Raw genomic sequence first — 14,571 nt, 5'->3', positions numbered from 1 at the left:
ACATTGGGCAGATAGAATAAACAAAACTCAAGGCATGATCAGACAAGACAGCAAGGAGTTAGAAGGACTCCAGGCTTCCTGCAAGGGCTTTAGGGGATGATGGTGTCACCAGGTGGGGAATTTGGAGAGAGAACAGATTGGCGGAAAGAGCAAAAATTCCATTTTCAACAGGGTGGGCTTGAAGTTTCTGTCTGATATCAGGTGAGATGCTATGGCAGCCTGGACACATGAATCTGAGCTCCTGGAGCCATAGGCGGTAGCGTTATCCAGAGGTGGATGGAGGGAGAGGTTGTACAGAAACAAGCAAGGCACTGAGAACCATATCACTATGAGAGAAGGAAACAACACACCATCCTTTTGAGCCTCTGTGTCTTCTAGAACTCAGGATTGCTATTGGTAGAAAGATTCTTCAGTCTTCAAACTGAATATGCAGACATTAAGATTAGGTTTACACCTTCTGGCTGGAACAAACATTTACCTATCCCAGAATGCCAAGATTTCACTAAAACATATTAGCTTTTCATTTAAAAATATTTATTTCCTTAAAACACAACAAATTTCAGTCTGTGGTGGGAGGCAGAAAGAGCTCAACCTAGAATGAAAGCTCAGTGTTTGAGGCAGCGCTTTCCTCAGCTGGCTCTTATCTACATGTCCAAGATTCCTTGTACAAGATTAGCAGATTTTCTCTGTATTACCAATTTACATATTTTTCTTCCAGCCATCAAAAAGAGTGTTTCAGGATTTTAAAATTTCCTCCTGGCATTGTACACAATAAGGAATAGCAACATGGTTCCCGGCCACCGAGGCTCCCATGTGCCTAGGAGAAATTGTTTACGGTACATGTTAGCCTGAAGCAAATCCACCATCAGCGTTTTCATAAACCTCACAGAAAGAAGAAACAAAAGCTGTCGAAATGTGAAAATAATTAGGGAAGAGACTTTCCCAGGGAACGAACATGGCCCACACTGTACACAGGGAAGAACAAACAAACTTTGGAGAGGTTATGGAGCTGTAAAACCCTTGTTTATTTCTGAAAAAAGAAATAAAGTTGGAGAAAAGCCACTAGGTCTGCACAATAATAAATCGCGTTCCAGGGGGCGGGGAAGGAGGAGTGAGACTGTAAATTCAGAGTCAAAAACAAAGCAACATTCCAGCAGTCCCTGGTGGCGTGTGAACCTGCTCCATTTGATTTCTGGAGAGATCTGGCTCCCGCCAGTGTCAGTGTCCTCAGAGAGTCAAAGTGCCCTGCCTGGTTGCTCCTCAGGGTGGTCACCCATCAGAAAAGCATTTGGTTTGGGTTAAGATATCTAAATCAAGTCTTACGGTTGTTCGACTTTCAAAAAGAAAGAAAAAAAGCAAAACACCCCAGTTCCCTCTTCTCAAGCTGAACTTTCCACAGCAGTTTCAGCGCTGACAGAAACTGCAAGGAGCTCAGTGAGGCGTGGCCAGGGCCGGCCCAGGAAGGCCCTGGAGGAAATTCCCACAGCCCAGTGCCCTTGGAAGGGGAGCTCCCTAGACCTCTTCCCGCCCTAGGCTGTAAGTAAATTTGCCTGTGAAAGGTCATAACGGTCTCTTGGCTAAGGGATTTTTCTCCAGGCAAACACCTCAGGTTTCTGGGAGAGACAGGTACAGTTTCCTGAGAAGTCAACCTAGAAACACCGACAGTAACTGAAAACCCTGCGCCTCATAAAAGGAAGACGGAGGTCGGGCACCAAGTTGGAGTTTTCACATGTGGTGAAGAGCCCAATAACGTTCTTTGCTTCAGATCTTCAGACTTTTTTTTTCTCTATTTTTAAATGGAAATTCCAGTGAAGGAATTTAATTCATTGAATATTGACTGAGTGCCTACTACCTGCGTATGCCAGCTTTAAAAGCACTGTCTTATATACTCCGCATAACAATTCTGTGAGATAAATACCATTATCATTTGATATTACAGATGAGGAAGCGGAGCATCAGAGTTTACATGATTGACTCAGTATCACACAGTACCACACAGTAAATGGTGGGAATAGAATGCAAACTACGGCCTCTACCTTCGTTTCTCTCTTTTTTTTTTTTTTTTTTTTGAGACGGAGTCTCGCTCTGTCGCCCGGGCTGGAGTGCAGTGGCCGGATCTCAGCTCACTGCAAGCTCCGCCTCCCGGGTTTACCGCCATTCTCCTGCCTCAGCCTCCGAGTAGCTGGGACTACAGGCGCCCGCCACCTCGCCTGGCTAGTTTTTTGTATTTTTTAGTAGAGACGGGGTTTCACAGTGTTAGCCAGGATGGTCTCGATCTCCTGACCTCGTGATCCGCCCGCCTCGGCCTCCCAAAGTGCTGGGATTACAGGCTTGAGCCACCGCGCCCGGCCTCGTTTCTCTTAATCACTAAGCTCTGCTGTTTGAGTAACACAAGATTCCTGCCTACAGAAGTTAACTGGTTCAAAAATACAGGACGTGAAATTTTTCTACAGTTAATTAGGTTCCCTGAGAGCTGAGTAACAATAATAACAATAATAGTGCTAAGAAACTACTAATTAATGAGCACTGACTATGTATGCCCATGCTAAGTGCTTTCCTGTATTATTTTAACCTTTCCACAAAAGCACCCTTTGAGGAAGGTGGTATTCCCATTTTACAGACAAAGTAACTGAGTCAGAGAGCAGACAAGGATCTTCCCGAAGCTCACCCAGCTAGTAGGTGGCAGAACCATCTCAGAGTGTCAGCTAGGTTCTAGCAGTGGCTCAAAGAAGGGTTCATGTGAAGAGACTTGGGGTTTTGGTGGTCCCTGCAGAATATCACCTATAGGCATAATATTTTCTTTTTTAAATTTGAAATGACTAAATGTATAATTTTGTGCTAAGTCACATGCCATCTTAACAGGTTTCTGGGATGGGCAAAAACCAAAGACCTAAATGAAAGTATAGGGGTGAAAAAGTATGAGGGCAAAACATAAAATTAATACAACTCTATCTTTTCACTTCTTTCTCTCCTTGTAAAGTGAGTATAGAGGGTCACATTGGTTCAGCTATTGCGTTCCACAAAAGGAGAGTTAGAACCCACCTCCGCCACCCGGCCGTGTTTGGTCATTCTTTAATATTAATGTAAGAGCAGCTGCCCTTTATCGAGCCTCTACATGTGACAGGTAAGTTTTTATCCTGTCTTACAGACGAGGAGATTCTGGCTCACAGAGCTGAAGTGATCTGCTCAAGATGAAATAGCCAGTTGGTGAAATTACTGAGACAAGCACTCAGGTCTGTGGAGATTTTCTGCAGGGCTATTTCAAATCCCCCACATTAGTTCCACGCCTCATTCTTATTTCTTTATTTCTGCTATTTTTTCCCATCCCTTGATGTCATAGTTTCCTATTGACGCTGTAACAACTTACCACAAACTTGGTGGCTCACAACAACACACGTCTTACAGTTCTGGAGGTCACAGGTCTGAAATCAGTGTCCCTGAGCTGAAATCAAGGTGTTGGCAGGGCCGCACTCTCTGCAGAGGCTCCTGGGGAGACTCCATTTCCTTGCCTTTTCCAGTGTCTAGAGATACGTTCCTTGTATTCCTTGGGTCATGGCCTTCCTCCATCTTCCCAGCCAGCAGCGTGGCATCTCTATAGCTGATGCAGCATCCATGGCTGCTTTGAAGCAGTGTAATCTCCCTCTCTGCTTCTTTCCACACATTGCCTTCTTTTCTGTCTGTGTTAAATCTCCCTCTGCCTCTCTCTCAAAAGGGCATTTGTGATTGCATTTAGGACCCATCTGGACTATCCAAAATAATCTCACTAACTCAAGCGCCTTGACTTAATCACACCTTTTTCCATTTAAGGAAATAATGACAGCTTTCAGGGATGAGGACCTGATATCTTAGGGGAACATTTTTCAGCGACCGCACTTTACCTCAGAAAATTACGCTTTGCATTATTTTTACGGAAGTGGAAGTGGGATTAAGTTTGATCATTCACACTATCTTGCTTGGTCTGCTTGGTGACCGTGAACACTATATGTTTACTGATTTATTTCCAGCTATTCAACTTTGTGAGCCAGTTGCCTCATTAGAGTATCCAGTTCATGGTACCCTCTCCCTTACATGGTTGTTATGAGAAAATTTCACACAAGGCAACGCCTACTCAACAGTAAAAGATAAGGAATTAAGCTCAGGAGAAGGAGAAAAGTGCCTTTAGGGGGCTGATGACCAAATTGTGGCAATGTATCCCACATACACATGAAAAGTTGCCTAGTAATGCCAAGGATTGTTTACTAATTCACAAGCCATGGAGGACAAATTGAAATTCAGAAGAGAAAGTGTCCCATGAGCTGAAGAGGTCAGAGAAGGCTGGAGGGGCTGCAGCCTGCATCGAGTTTTGAACAGTAGGTAGGATTTGTAACAAGTAGAAGGAAGCTACCATATTTGAACATCTTCTATGGGCTGAACCTTTCATACCTGTCATCTCATTTATTTCTTACCACAGCCTTGGGTGGTGAGTATTATATGTTTACAAATGCGGATACCGAGATTATGCCCCTTGCTCAGCTAGTAGATGTCAGGCAGAGCTGAGATCCAACCTTAATCCGTCAGACGGGTGTGTGTTCTTTCTACCCTCCAACATCTCTGGCCTGCCACCCTGGTCTCAGGGCTAAGTCATGGTAACATGGTCATGGTGTCCATTGGACAAAGGGAAGAAGATGCCAATAGTGCAGAGGAAAGACACTACACACTATGAACACCTACAATAGTAGAGGTGGCCCACAGGCTAGATCAGACTTGAAGATATAGTTTTGGACGGGCTCACCCGAGGTTTAAAGAAAATATGAAGCCCATCCCTGCAGTTAAATTAAAAAAAAAAAAAAAAAGTCACCTGGGCACGGTGGCTCACACCTATAATCCCAACACTGTAGGAGGCCAAAGCGGGCGGATCACCTGAGGTTGGGAGTTCAAGACCAGCCCGACCAACATGGAGAAGCTCTGTCTCTACTAAAAACACAAAATTAGTCAGGCGTGGTGGCACATGCCTATAATCCCAGCTTCTCGGGAAGCTGAGGCAGGAGCATTGCTTGAACCAGGGAGGCAGAGGTTGCAGTGAGCCAAGATCGCACCACTGCACTCCAGCCTGGGCAACAAGAGCAAAACTCTGTCTCAAAAAAAAAAAGCCATCAACATAATGAAGGAAGTAGATTTTAATTCCTACCACCCACTTTCAGGCTTTAATCTCCAGGTTTCTATATGCATGCAGGTTGGGGACTCTTGGTAAACCATATCTTTCAACATGCAGGCACTCATTTTGACAAACACATCAGATATTCTCTACCTTCAACGTTGATTAAACTTCTAAATAATGTCAGTATACTTACTAAAGACGTATTAAAGCACACTTGGTTGTTTGAGCCGTACCTCCTTAGAAGCCCTGCCACAGGTCCCTTCTTTAGCATCACTGAAGAAGCATCACATGACTATTTGAAATTAATAATACCTCTTGTCAGACATGTATTGGATTTGTGTACAAAACATTTTCCTATCCCTTTGTTCTTATTATCCTCAGAAAAGTGCTATGAGTTAGAGGTTCCTAGTCCCATATGCAGATGAGAGAACTCTTTAGATTGGTAGTGACCCCTATTGGAAAGAACCCTGTGTCTGGGTTCAAGCCCTTGTGAAGTATCAAGCCAGGGCTTCCCTTTCCTGGCCTTAATGTCTCTACCATGTGGAGGTGGTCAGACAAAATAGCTTGTACCAACCCATCTACTCTGAAATTCTGTGAAAGAAGAGCAGAATTTTACAACTGTAAACATATTCACCCTCCTTTGCAATGACACAAAACGGCTCCAATTTAAAATCAACTGTGAACCTTGGTGGGCAGGTTTAGAGCTTTAGTATCCATTTTCCTCTTCTGACACAGTTCTGCCCACATCTCTGTACGCCCAGAACACCTTGCCATGTCTCCTTAGCACAGGTTTTTAGAAGGAATGAATTCCTGACTGTGAAAACTTAAACTGGTCCTCTGAAGAAAGTGAGGCTGAGAGAGGTTCAGTACCTTGCCTGGGGACACGCAGGTGGTGAATGACATTGTTCAATGCAAGCAGCACACAGGACAGCAATAGTCTGTGTAGAGGTGTTCCAGGTAAGAGCATTTTCTCTGTGATTCCTCCTGGGGCTGAATGTTAGGTGAATTCAGATCTGTCCTTGAGGTTAGGCCCTTTTAGGTCAGATTCGAGAAGCAACCCTTGGCCTTTTGGAGGTCTGAGGCTTCTGCTTTAAAAATATACAGAGGGCCCAATGGCATTACAAGGCAAGGCTGTGGATATATCTGAGCCAATGTGGACACATGTTTGGGTCTGAAGCCAAAGGTTCACAATTGGCTGGAGTGGCCCAGTGGGTGACGGTTTGTCTAGCTGATGGTCCGGCACCGTCATGAGTCACAGCCTCAGGAAACAGAGCCATGTGCTTGGAGATGGCACCGCCTGGGACACCCTGAGCCCTGGTCTGTAGCATCCTCTCCACCTATCTTTACTTTGTTTTCCTCCTCTGGTGAATTCCCAGAACTGTTCTGAAGCATAAGACCACCGACTTCACAGCTCAGCTTGTTTCCTTGCTATGTGATTTGGGGCATGGTATTCAATCATCTGAGCCTGGCTTTCCTCATCTGTCAAATAAGCATAACAATGATGTCTCCAAAAGGTTATGGTTCAGATGAGATAAAATCCTAAAAGTAAGGAGCCTGGCGCTTAGGATCAAGGCAGTCAATTTTGTTAGACTCTGAAAGGGTTTTAGGAAACACTAAGAGCCGCTGCAGTCTACGGTGGAGGTGAAAGCAGCATCACTGCTGTGTTGTTGTTACTATCCTTGACAGATGGGCCTGGATGAGAGGTCTGAGGCGAGTGAGGAAAACATGAGTCATGTGAGGGCAGCCCCCGGAGCTCCCAGTGCAAGAAGCACTGCATTTTAGACTAGTTGTAGAATTCATTCCACTGCCTTTTTCAGCCCCAAAGACACTGGAAAAAATAAAAAATAAAAAGCAAACCACAGCATTTGCAAGCCTCCCACTGGTTTTGCCTTTCTTCCCCCCACGTATTGTTTTTGGGAAGGGCAGTTTCAGCCACAGCGCTGTCAAGAAAACAAGGTGGTTTCCCTTGACCCTTGGCAACCAACGCATGCTTTTTCCTACGCTTTGGTGCAGAAGCCCACAAGTGATTTTTTAGAATATGAAATTCTTCTCTATAAATAAACCCTTATGCTTTCTGCTGTGGGTCTTGGAGGGGTGAGTTTCTTCTTCTTTCTGAACTCAATAAGGGCTAAGATCTCCTCCACAGAAAAACTGCACATTGCGAAGCAAGGGATATTTTGGGGAATCACCTGCCATTGTGTTCTCCATCAATGCAGGAATGGCAAAGTTCTAGAACTTTTACTTAAAGATCCACTATTCCTCAAGACGACCTATAGCCCCCACAGAATATCCTAGCCCCTCTTCCCCTAGAGATTTTACTACTGCTACCCTTACTGGCTTTCCAGAGTCTGACAAATTAAGCATTTATAGGAATTGACTCAGTAACCCCAGAGCAGTGGAAAGAGGATGAGTTTTAGAGTCCAGAGACCTGGGTTTGAATGTTAACTTTGCTCCTGACTAATTGTGTGATTCTGGACAAAGGCTTCTATAATTTTGGGCAAGTTACTTAACATCTATGTTAAATATATGCCTGTCTTGTTTTCAGGATTCCTGAAATAGATATAAATGGTCCATAACTCGTGGAGCTGTGGTGAAAATTAAATGGAAAAAAATGCATTTGAAGCCCCAAGTACACAGTAGGTACTCAATAAATGGTAATCGGTACTAGGTAAATTCTCAGCATGACTAGTTATCATCAAGAAAAAGAAGGCTAATGCAGCACGGACTTGGAAGTGGGATTTGATGAAGGGACAACAGTTTATAGGGATAGCGACAGAGCTAAGGAAACCAATAAGAGATGTTGTAGCACTCAGAGACTTGCAGCACTGGGGAACCGTTACTATCCTGAATCTGCAAGGACAGGAGGAGGGCGAGATGTTGCTGAAGCCATAGAGGAGGGGCTGCTGGCAGAAACTATGGTTGCAGAGGAACCCAGCCACTGACAGACCCTGGCACAGAAGCAGGGAAAGAGCTGGAGGAAATTCCCAACCTCTTTCTCCTCCCACCCTTTAATCTCTTGCTGATGCCTACCACTGGCTAAACCCAACTGGAAGATAGGAGGCAAAGGAGTCCCCCGAGGCAATCAGGGGCATTAACCTCTCTATGGCACAGTGCAGACCAGAGAACAGATCTGGATGGAAAGGGGGTACAAATGGAGAATCACCAGGTCAGTCAGAGAGAATTTATTGTGATTCATATATTGGCTAGTGTTAGTCCATCCAAATCATGAACAAATCTCCTGCAAAAATCCTAAAGTGGTGACTGTGATCACATCACTTCAGGTGGAAAAACAGCACATTGGACTCCAGTGCCTAAAGAAATGAGTTCCCCTCTCACCAGTCATCCTGACCCAGGCCCTCTCTCCCAGCTTATCTCCTGCCTCTCCCATTCTGGCATTCTCTGGAATGCACATGCCCTGTCATGCTTCCCTGCTTTCCACTAACAGTTCTGTTTGAAACTCGATGGGTGAAAATTTGATGGGTGAAAATGCTCACCAATCCTCTGCCCCTAGCTTCCTCTGATTGGCCAACTTCTCATCCTGCAACAGTTAGGCCAGTCATCGCCTTCTCTGCGAAACATACCTAACCAATCCTTCTCTATGTTCCCATACCTCTAGAAGCAGCAGAAAGTTACAAGCGGGGCTATTCCTGGTTGCCCTAGTTCCTAGCTGCATTGTGCACTTGCCACTTAATCCTGTTGGTATGTAATTATCGTCATCTATAAAGTGGGCTGATAATAGTGCCCACCACATAGGGTTTGCCTAGGGAAGAAATAAGTCCATGTATACAAATCAGTTAAAGCAATGCCTAGCATATAGTAAGTATGTAATAAGAATAGATATTGACTAACTTAGTTTTATTTTTTAATTACCATTTTGTCATAGCACTTAACTCACTGTAGTATAATTCAACGTTTATTTTACTCCACCATTGATTCTGTGAGCAACTCAAGGATAGAGTCTATGTATGTATTCCCAAAGCCTGGCATAGTGTTTGGCACATAGTAGGTGCTCAGTAAATGTCGGATGAGTGAATGAGTTAATGAATGAATACATGAATGATACGAGGCCTCAAAGTGAGTTTTTGGAATCTGGTTTGAGTTTTCATGTGATGCACACTATATGCCTTTTCTCAAGAATTTGAATAGCAAAGAAGTCAGGTCCAAAAACATTAAGCCCTGCCAGAGTGAGATGGGACCACTCAGCAGGACAACACTCCCGTAGGCCTACTTTGGGTGCCTGCCCTGAGCGGCCAGCCAGTTTCTAATCGAATTGTGTGATAAAAGAAACATCTTCTCCACCCTTCACACTTCCTCCTCCCACATTAGAAACCAAGAGTAATGATCTGCATTTGTGCCAGAGCCCCAGCCATCACTGGGGAAGACACACATGTTCCCCTGTTCAGGCAAAATCATCCTCAGGACATGCCAGGGTGGAGGGGTCTGATCAGAGAATCCAGGGTTCTGGGATATTCCAGGGGTCAACTCAGTCCTGAGAGCAGGTTTGTGCTTGGGGAGTTCAGGACACAGAACCTCTGTTCCAGGCCCTCAGCATCTGGACACACTTCTGGACTTCTAGTACTCCTTCCTTACTTCCATTGACTCATGTACTCTCTTACCTGTTTCCTCCCATCACATTCCATCATATTCAATTAAGATAAAAGGCAAAATCCTGCACAGCCCTGCATGATCTGCCCCCTGGCAACACCTCCGCCCTCATTTCCTCCGCCATCCCCCTCTCTCACCTACGGCAGGTGAGCAAACCCCTTAGCTGGTTTTGGCTGAGCAAACACACTTACTATTTCCTTGCTTGGAAGTTTCTTGCCTTAGGCATCCTCTTGGCTCTGTCCTCCTCATTCGTTCATTAGCTCTTTTATTTAACAGACAATGAAACAGTTTTGTTAAATTTTAAATTTTCACTTTTAATTGTGGAAAAATAGACATAACATAAAACTTACCATGTTAACCATGTTTAGGTGTGCAATTCAGTGGCTTTAAGTTCATTCACACTGTTGTGCAACCATCATCACCATCCATCCCCAGAACATTCTTCATCTTCCAAAACTGAAACTCCATACTCATTAAACAATAACTCTCCATTTCTCCTTTTCCCCAGCTCCTCACAACCTCCATTCTACTTCCTGTTTCTATGAACTTGACTGCTCTAGGTTCCTCATAGGAGTGGAATTATACAGTATTTGCCCCCTTTGTATCTGGCTTATTTTACTTAATATGATGTCCTCAAGGTTCATCCATGCTGTGACAGATCTCCGAATTTCCTTCCTTTTTAAGGAAGGCTGAATAATATTTCATTGTATGTATAGGCCACATTTTGTTTATCCATTCATCTGTTAATGGACACTTGAGTAGCTTCCACCCTTTTTCCATTATAAATAATGTTTCTATGTATGTGGGTGTACAAATATCTCTTCAAGTCCCTACTCTCATTTCTTTGGGGTATACACCCAGAAGTGGTATTGTTGAATCATATGGTAATCCTATATTTTTTAATAAACTGCCATACTGTTTTGTTCTGTAATTGCACAATGTCACATTTCCACCATTAAGGCACAAGAGTTCCAATTTCTCTACATCTTCATTAACACTTGTTACTTTTTGTTGTTGTTCTTTTTTTTATGGTAGTTATTCTGTTCTAATGACTGTGACATGGTATCTCATGGTAAACAGACTATTTTTCGAGCACCTATTATGATCCAGATCTAAACTGGATGATTGTCAGAGCACGCAAGTAAAATCTAGTCCCTGCCTGCCAGAAAGGGAGAGGGCAGCAAAATAAACCAGAAGTGAACCATGCATGAAACTGAGCCCCTTACTGATAGTCTCTCATTTGATCCTTACAATCTCCCTAAGGTGGGTGTAATTATCCCATTTTAGTGAAGAAACCAATATTCACCAAAGTTCAGTAACTTGCATTCTGGTCATAGAACTAATATACGTGACCCAACTGAAAACACATGTTTTTGAGACTTAAAAGCTCTTTTGTCTATGACAGTTGTTCTCAAATACTTTTTTTTAAATTTAACTGAGCAGAAAAACATAAAAATAACTTTGAGGCATTGATAGAGTGTTGCCAACTTTTTATTTGGCAAAATGAGAACATTGGAAATCAATTAATTTATGATCTAATGTCACTATCCCTGCCTAAAAAGAAATTTTAGCCACATACCCTTTGGGAAAACACACACACACACACACGCATGATAAAAGAAAGTTTATTCAACTGAATAAACTGAGCTTTGTAAGAAACCCACTCCATTGCCAGTATTTTCCTCATTTCCCATGATCCGCAGTAGTGAGCATCATGTCTCAAAGTATGGCCAGTCCTTGGCTTCTAGGTGTGGAGTAAACCAGCCTTCCAGGCCCTCAGGTGCTGTGTAGGTGTCGTGGGAAATGCCAAGCCAAGCGTGAGTCTGCCTTCAAAAACTACAGAAGACAAATGTAGTCATGCACAGGGCAGAGAGAATTAAGTGTTCCTGCTGCTTAGCCAGCCTGCTTTGCAAACAAGGAGGTGAGAAGGTTCACCAAACCTCACCATTTCCGCCGCTTTTATAACCTCTCCTGAATTTTCCTCTTTCACTTCTGAATCAGGTTCCATTTTCCAGAGGGAAGTAAAAATTTCTATGTACAAAAGCCGCCATAAACAAAGAGAAAAGATGAGGTGTGAATGGGGAAAGTAGTTGCTAAATATATAAAATACACAAAGGTTTGCATTTAGGCTGGGCGCGGTAGCTCATGTCTGTAATCCCAGCACTGTGGTAGGCTGAAGGGGGCAGATCACCTGAGGTCAGGCATTCGAGACTAGCCTGACCAACATGGCGAAACCCTTCCTCTACTAAAAATACAAAGATTAGCGGGACATGGTGGCACCAGCCTGTAATCCCAGCTACTCGGGAGGCTGAGGTAGGAGAATCGCTTGAACCCAGGAGGCAGAGGTTGCAGTGAGCCAATATCCTACCATTGCACTCCAGCCTGGGCAACAGGTCAAGACTCCGTCTCAAAAAAAAAAAAGAAAAAAAAAAGAATTTAGTAAGGAAATCAATAAGCAAAAAGAGCCCACTATCGCCCTGCCTTCAGCCTTGCCTGAGTCTACACTGTTGTCCACACAGCAAGCGGAGTAATTGCTCTAAAGTAAAGCATTGCAGTGGATTGTTCATGTGGTTGACCAGCTCAAGATTTGGGACTAGGCTGCCTGGTTTTCATCCCAACTCCTCATTTCTAGCTTTCTGACTTGGAGCAAGTTATTTAACCTCTCTGGGTTTCAATTTATCTCTAGCTAAGGACAGGTGTGCAAGCTTCATAGGGTTGTCATATAAAATAAGTAAGCTACTACTTCTGGAAGTTAGAGCATTACCTGGCATGTGGTAAGTGTTTAAGAATTACTAGCATCACCTGCGGGAAGCCCTCCAAGACCTATTCTTCCCTCTGCCCCTAGGCTTTGTGCTTCCATAAGATCCTGAGGATGCTTTTATCAGAGTGTTCATATATTTTAAATATATAGTACTTATATATTTTAAAAACTTTCTGGGCATGGTGGCTCATGCCTGTAATCCTAGAATTTTGAGGGGCTGAGGCGGGCAGATCACCTGAGGTCAGGAGTTCGAGACCAGCCTGCCAACATGGCGAAACCTTGTCTCTATTAAAAATACAAAAATTAGCCAGGCATGGTGGTGCATGCCTGTAATCCCAGCTACTCTGGAGTCTGAGGCGGGAGAATTGTTTGAACCCAGGAGGCAGAGGGTTGCAATGAGCCGAGATTGCGCCACTGCACTCCAGCCTGTGTGACAGAGTGAGATTCCTTCTCAAAAATAAATAAATACATAAATAAATAAAAATAAAAAACTATAAAATATTCACTATGCAGGAAAATACAGACAATGTAATGAATGGTCATGTCTCTTTCATTTCACTCTTCAAATCTTATCATTTTGTCTTATTTGATTCAGATTTTTTAAGAAGAGTTCAAACATTACTATAAAGCAGCGGCTCCTTGTGTGTCAATCTCTAATCCTATTCCCTTCTGTCACTCCCCAGATGTGGCCACTATTCTGATTTTAATGTTTGCTATTCCCTTGCAAACGTTTATACTTTATCCATAAACAATTGTAATAATTTTGCATATAGTAAAACTTTATATAAATGATATCATGCTATAAATATCCAGCAATTTCCTTTCTTGGTCAACATTTTATCTTTGAGATTTATTCATGTAGAATTATGTACTCTGTATTTTTGTAGTTGCCATTTACCATGTTAAGGAAGATCCCTACTCTTTCTAGTTTCCTGAGTCTGCCATAGATGGATATTGCTTTTTCTGCATCTATTATCCTGTAGTTTTTCTTTATTCTGTTAATAGGATGCATTATAGTCTTTGATTTTTTTCAATGATGAATCACCTTGCATTCTTTGTATTACTCCCACTTGGTTGTGAGCTGTTATCCTTTTCGTATACTACTGGATTTGATTTGTTAATATTTTGTTTAATTTTCTTTTATTTTATTGTGCTGTGTCTGGTTTGAGCATCAGGATAATGCTGATCACATAAAAGGAGTTGGGAATGTTCCTTTTTCTCTATTTTTTGAAAGATTATATACAATTAACATTATTTTTTCCTTTAATGTTTGGTGCAGTTCACCAGTGAAACCACTTGGGCCCAAACTTTCCTTCATTGGAAGGTCTTTAACTACAAACTCAATTTCTTTAGTAAATATAGGACTATGTAGGTCACATATCTCTTCATGAGTGAGTTTTGGTAGTTTGTGTATTTTAAGAAAATGGACCATTTTATCTAAGCTGTCAAATTTATGAGTCATTTATAGTATGTCAATTATCCTTTAAAATCTGTGAGTTCTGTGGTGATAGCCTCTTTTTTTGTTCCAGATATTGGTAAATTACATCTTTTCTCTTTTTATCTTGTGCTTTCTTCATTCCTAAAGTCCAAGTATTTTTGTTGTTTTTATCATTTCCTCTCCACCTGAAGAACTACCTTTAGCATTTATTTTAGAGCAGGTCTACTAGTAGCACATTTTGTTGGTTTTCCTTTATCTGAAAATATGTTAATTTTGTCTTTGCTCCTGAAGGACATTTTCACTAGATACAGAATTCTGGGTTTGCAGCTCTTTTCTCATAGGCTTTTAAAAATGTTGTTCCACTGTTTTCTGGTCTCCATGGTTTCTGATGAGAAATATGCAGTCATTGTTCCCCAATGTTTTCCGGTTTCTTTCAAGATGTTTTTCATTGTATTTGGTTTCATCATATGTCTTGGTGTATTTTACTTTGAATATATCTTGTTTGGGGTTTCTTGAGCTTTTTAAGACTCTAAATCTATGGCCTTCATCAAATCTGAGATCTGAAGTGATTTTCCATCACTTTAAGCCAATCATGAAATTTCACAGTGATTTCTGGGGTGGGGGCAGAAG

This window comes from Trachypithecus francoisi, unplaced genomic scaffold (genome assembly GCF_009764315.1).
Source record: "Trachypithecus francoisi isolate TF-2019V2 unplaced genomic scaffold, Tfra_2.0 Lachesis_group12, whole genome shotgun sequence".
Lineage (NCBI taxonomy): Eukaryota > Metazoa > Chordata > Mammalia > Primates > Cercopithecidae > Trachypithecus > Trachypithecus francoisi.
The sequence above is the reverse complement of the archived record's forward strand: the minus strand, read 5'-3'. Positions refer to the sequence as shown.